Source organism: Trachymyrmex cornetzi, unplaced genomic scaffold (assembly GCF_001594075.2).
Source record: "Trachymyrmex cornetzi isolate Tcor2-1 unplaced genomic scaffold, Tcor1.1 scaffold723, whole genome shotgun sequence".
Lineage (NCBI taxonomy): Eukaryota > Metazoa > Arthropoda > Insecta > Hymenoptera > Formicidae > Trachymyrmex > Trachymyrmex cornetzi.
The window spans coordinates 198,369-204,986 of record NW_017300052.1 but is presented as its reverse complement, the minus strand read 5'-3'; the positions used below and the strand labels follow the sequence as shown (position 1 = coordinate 204,986).

The 6,618-nt window shown below is 29.3% G+C and overlaps 1 protein-coding gene across 3 annotated transcripts in view; it reads left to right on the top strand.

Annotated features, from left to right (window-relative positions):
- Nucleotides 1-1,728: 1,728 nt before the first annotated feature.
- LOC108767727 (skp1-protein-hydroxyproline N-acetylglucosaminyltransferase-like) overlaps nucleotides 1,729-6,618 on the top strand; it is a 185,348-nt gene continuing 180,458 nt past the window's right edge. For all 3 annotated transcript variants that reach the window (XR_001940452.1, XR_001940451.1, XM_018517732.1), the window contains exon 1: nucleotides 1,729-1,988. The gene's annotated coding sequence lies outside the window, so the exon portion shown is untranslated. The remainder of the gene's footprint in view (nucleotides 1,989-6,618) is intronic.

Genomic DNA, 6,618 nt, shown 5'->3' with positions numbered 1-6,618 from the left:
TAGGACTATCCGATAAATTTGATCGGATAGTCTTATAAATCCGATCAAAATCAATCGGAAATATCCGTTTGTTACTTTTTGAACGGATAAAGCGTTCGAAATTTTTCTCAGTGTAGGTAAGTTTCTGTATTTTTAGATTGATAACAACTAAAAAGTATTACTTAAAAATGAATTATATGAGATTGATATATTTAAATATGAAAAGAATTATACTTAAATATAATGTATATATACAATATGTATATACAATTCTTATTACATTTATTGTACAATATGTATACAATTCTTATTATATTATATTTAAATATGATTTCTCTCTCTCTCTCTCTCCCTCCAGCAATTTTGCTCGCGCGCATTCATGTTTTCCTTAAAACCGATGGATTATTGATACTAGACTCAATTGCACACGAGGCACGCAATAAATGACGCTATAATTTGTGCGATCAATACGTCGAATCGTTCTTTTCCAGACAATTCGTTCAACGTAGGAAATGAGATTCAGTTGAAAAGCGCAGTAACTCGCTCGAAGGGTTTCGGCGCGTAACAATAATTAAATCGATTTTACAGTATTTCGCTTCTCCGAGCTCGCTTCCAATCTCATTGCCATCGATGTTACATTACATTATGCATATATTGTGTATACGACTAACTTTATCATAATAAGAGACTTTTTTTGCTGACAGAATGTCCTAACGAAGTAAATCTCATAAACGCGCGTTAAGGTGTTCTCATTATGTATTCTTATTCCGGTAAGTTGAATAACACGATTGTCAGAGAGAAAATGTGATTATTACATTCTCTTTATCTTTATTAACATTCGTTAGTCGTTTTACAAATTGACATTTAAAAATATTTTCAAATGTCAATTTCCTTATTTGGAATATTCTTACATTTTATGCACAAATTCGTTATTTTGAGTGATTTTACGAATCGCGTGAAAGTTATATTTTGCTATCATTTTATGATAATTTTTTGTTTGATGTTTACTAACAATAAGACACGTTCCAGTAAACTCAGTTTAGATTTAATTATGCAAGAAAGCTTTACTTATACGAACATATTTTATGCAAATTTAATGTAAAAATTTAGTTTTCATCAATTTAGTTTTCAAAAATGACGGACCAGTAAAGTACGTGAAAACAATTCAAAAGTTAGGATAATTATGAATTATGATAATTTAAACTGGAAAAATTGTGAATTGTGAAAATGGAAAGTTTCGAGAGTTGTAAGTTAAAATGATTAGGAATTAAGAAAATTGAGAGTTGTGGAAAAGTTGGTAGTTAAAGACTTCGGATTTTTTGCTTTCTGAAATCGATTCTCAAGTAATTTTGCTTTTTTAAATTCTTCTCTCTCTCTCTCTCTCTTTCTCTCTTAAAGTTTTTCTTAAAATTTTACTCTTTCAAAGAGATATTATAAGCGTGCTGAATTAAAGATACTATTTTAATCACAATAAATTTTATATAAATAAAAATTCATGATTTTATCATGTATTTCTAAATGTGTCTGTCTGAATCTATACTTAAATTAGGAAAGGAGTATTTAAAAAAATACAACCACATTCAGACGGTTTTAATATCTGAAAGTAAATATCTCGGTTAAATACAAATTACGTCATACATTGTGTTTAATAATCGAACATAATTATGAGACAATTTCGACTTTCGTTCAATCGAGTAGCGCCAATTTCGTGACGGTTTGTGGTCGATAGACTATCCGACATCCGTTACCATGGGATACGAGTGGTAAATATCGTTCGACATTAATAGGTCAAGCCATGTGACAAAATCAATTCAAGTGATATTTTATTTTATGTTTTTTTGTATGTTTTAGTCTCTATATATTTTTTTTTAATCGACGGTCTCGGCACAATTTCAAAATTCCTCTCGAGTTACGTATATCCACTACATCGGTCTATAGGGAGGAGCGTGTACTTCGCATCATCGCTTCTGCGTCGAAAAGCAGAAAAGGCTGTGGTTGTTTGTGACAAGGTACGTCCAACAAAAAACGTGATTCCAATTGAAATCTTCGGCTAAACTTTTCGCGGTCATTCGTCATTGTCTTGGAAAGCGCGAGTCATACGTAAATCGAAAAAAAACATTGCATTTTTCTCGGTTTTCGACAATCCGATATTTGTAGCAACACGCGTTTAAAGATTTCGCTTCCATGAGAAAATATTATTTTCACTTTACTGGAGTATTTTAATTATTACTGGAAAACGTGACATTGCCGACTCAATCCATTAACTTTAAAATGATATATATACATATATATTTTCTCGACATATATAACTTTAATATTAAATCTCTTTCTATATTATAATTCTAAAATTGAATTGTATAAGTTCACTCTCTTTTTCATTTCTATAAATAAATATTATAAAATGAATATTAAAAGCAGCTATTTCTCTCTCTCTCTCTCTCTCTCTCTCTCTCTCTCTCTCTCTCTCTCTCTCTCTGTCTATCTCATTATTGCGCTTTTTACACAAAATTAAAAAGTATATTTAATGAAACAAGAGAAAAATACAAAATATAGTAATATAATGACAACTTAATCCATTTCTAATGCAGTAATTAATGGATTTTGCTATTATACGTATAATATACGCGCTATTATTAATAATTCAAAGACCGAAACACATATTACAAAGTTACTATTTCAATAGATTAAATGCGCGTTTATCGATTTCGACATTATGCACAGTTGGTTCGCAAAATGATGCCGATTCCACGCGTCACCGAGCGTTAATCACTTCAACCTGAATAAAATTACGGGTCGTTTTGTGTGGAGCGTCCGTGCGCTGAATTGTGCACCACTAATTACCGTTGCGTTCTCGCCGTTGTTATCCAACCATGCGGCGGACGAATACGTGCATTTATCTCCCTGGTTTTAGCTTTGCGAATCTCTTACGAATAATAGTCGGGAAAGACCGTTAAAATATAAAACAAATGACATTAAACGAGTAAAAAGAAACATAAATTCCTATTAAAGATATTAACAGATTTCAACCGATCTTAATTGTTTTAAGCGCAAGTTGTAATATTTTACAGCACTAAATATATGTATAACATTTTAAATATTATCTTTATATTGGTAGTAAACTATGATAATACATATTTATTACATTAATAAATATGTATTATCTTTAACATTATTTAGCATTTAATTTTAACAAACTTTTTAATTTTTAATAATAAATTATAATTGGTTAAGAGATAGACTTTGTGCGCAATATCAGTAACGGAATACATATTATCTTAATTATATTATAACGTAAAAGATATTTTAAATATTAATTATTTTATATATATTATCAGATAAATATTATACATATTTTAGCTATGACGATAATATTCGCTCTGCACTGAAATGTTGGCAGCTCAATAATCCTGGTATTTGCGTTATTTCTAGCGTCTAATTAGCGGATCATTTAAGTCAAGCTTCGCGGCTGCAGTCAACAATGCGTCGCGCGTCTTAAGCTTTTAACGCTTTGATGCACGATTCCAATTTGGTGAATCTTCTGCTCTCACTGAATGGTATGCCTCGATGAATTTCGCGGCAATCAAGCTAATTCCTCTTTCGCAAACGCAATATTCTAGTATGAAGCGTTAATGAGGCCTTTACAATCTCTAATTATTTCAATCAAGCAGTCAGAATATGTTGCAAACGAATTTGTTTCACGAATCTTCTGCATTTAGCTAATAACATATTAACATATTTATTTTATCTGTTTATTTTAGCTCTTTATAGATTTATATCCATTATATGTATAATCAATATTTTATATTTGAACATATATATCAATTATTCTTTTTATTAATCTCATAGTCTCTCATAGTCTCTCCTATGAATTTAAATAACATTTTATAAAAGCTTTAATTATAAATATGCTTCAAACATGCATATAAAAATGTTCACAAACAACATTTCATAAGGACAATAAATTGTTAATATTGTTTATATATCGATTTACCTAAAAATTGCATTTTGAAATAAGATACAAAGAAAAACATAAAAAAATAAATTTTAACTGTAATAAAAAATAAACTTCAAATCAGATTAAATAAGAAGTTCATATTTTATAAGTTTATTTAATTATATTGTTAAATAAAAATTTTTAATATATATAAATTCAAATATAATTTCTTTGGAAAATGAAACATAACAAGAGACAAAATTTGATACTGATTGGCTTCTAAGTGTTATTTCGAATTTTTTTAAAGAATAGTGTCTGACATTGTGCTGGACATAATTAGTAAAATTAATACTACCATATCACATTATAATAAAATAACTGAATTTTTAATACTTCAAACCGTTAGAAACATAGAGTATTATTGACTGTTCAGTGGGATGGTCTAGATACTCTAAATTAGTTCCAGACTAATTGCGTTCGAAATCCGCTTAATTTCTCTCTACTCCGAGTCGAGAGGTTCTCAAGCCAATTGATTTTTATTTTCATCAATCAACCTCGTACCTTCGTCCATCGTTCTGGTTCACCGTTATCATCGTAAAAGTCGGGTTAGTTTAATTAGTCTATAGGGACTTGCACACAGGCACTTTGCAAAGTGGGTGCTCCACCTATATAACTTTTAATAATGAAAATAAAATTGGAATTAATTACTTTTTAATATACTTTCCATAGTCTCCACATTATCTCCATCTTCACTTGTCTTCTATTTTTATTCATTTATACAAGATATTTCAGGATTTAACAGACAAACTGCAGGACCATATTCTATGTACAAATGGAAATAAGGGAAAATTGTAAAGTTTAGATAGAAATGCTTTATTACAAAGTACAAATGTTATTGTACAAATGTTGAAACAAAACATGAAATAAGAAATAATAGATTTTCCATTGCGCAGCATATGAAAGTATACATTTCGTGTACCGAAAAATTGAATGTGTTTATCTCGTGTATATATTCACTATTTTATCATATTTACTATCTTTAAACGGTTCACTATCATTTCGACCTGTGCGTGAATATGATATTTGTTTAGCCTTGAGATGGCTACGCTTGAAAAGAATAGTTGTTAGAATTTCATTGCCATGAAACAGTAATTGTCATAAAAATAGCCAGTATTCTACGAAAATGCTACTCTACCAAAATGTTCCATTTCAATATTTGTTTATAATTTTGCAATAAAGCATTTCTAGAGTCAAACTTCATTAACATTTTTCCTTATTTTCACTTATAGAATGCTCTCACAGTTTGTTAAATGTGAGGCACCTATATTTACTAGATTATTTTCAATTTTTAACATTTTTGTGATTTATTAAAAAAATTTTTGCAAGATATCAAATGTTCTTTTCAAAAATTTCTTATGAAATGATTTTAAAAAAGGTTTGACGGCGTAGGCATGGCTATAAATAGTCAACTACAATGCAAAATTCACCTCTGTGAACGATTAATGATTGGTTGGCGCTATTGATGTCGCGCTTGATCGACGTGAATTAGCTTCTTCCTAGTGAGCTTGTCATTAAATATTTGCGTATAATTGGCGAACAGCATTGCGTTACAGAGCGAGCTAATACAAAATCTCAAAGTCTCCAGAGACTACAGGTTAGCCAGCTTACTAGTTCGATATCGCAATATTAGTAGGATCTCTGAATAATTCATTTGGTGTTACTGTGCCATTAGTATCGTACTATACAGAGTTTGACGTAGACAGTTAATTTGACGCATAACGACTGAGATATTTAGCTGTACTGGGCATACGATTATATCATTCTGGCTTTCGTTTCCCTCTGTTGCATAAGCACCAATCATGTAAAAGCAAATAAATGCTGCCAATATGCAAAGTGTAAGTTAAATTCTGATAAGAGTCTAGACGTTCTGATGTAATAATATTGACAATGGTTAGGTATAAAATAATTGCGATTCGACAAGTAAGAATGCTAAATCCATGCTAGAATTAAAACTAATTTAAGTAAAGAATATAACGATGTATTTGAATTGATACTATCGATTAAACCATTGCAGACAATAAATAAAAAATAATGTACGCGAAAAATGATATTTTTAAAAATATAATTTATATAAATATAATTTATATAAAAATATAATTCTTTTTTAAATTGGATCGAAATAATTATATTAAAATTTTGATTACTTGAAGAGTGTTAAGATAAAAAGTTGATTCAGATATAGGGTAAAAGCAGGGATTATGGAATAGCTTTTTTAAATTAGCATTGCTCCGATATAAATGCACGTGAAGACTTTAAATTTACACAGAACTCTTGAGGAATATGTTAGCTACAACATCCAATAAATAAAAGTTGCCAAAATTTAAGTCCAACGTCAATATTAACAAAACAGTCAAAAATAAGAAAATGGGAGAGTCTAAAAAATGGGATGTAATACGGAATACCGATGAAATTTTGACCATAGTAATAAATAACTCAATAAATGAAGTACAAATTTGTTTATTTATATAAACTGATCAGGAAAAATAGAAAACTGTTCAATTTTTATTGTACAATAACACAAAAAATATAATAGCATCATTACGAAAGTTATTACGCATGGACAATAAAGAATAAAATTAAATCTTGAATCATTAAATTATGACGTACAATAAATATTAGCATCTAAAATAAACATTATTCACAAG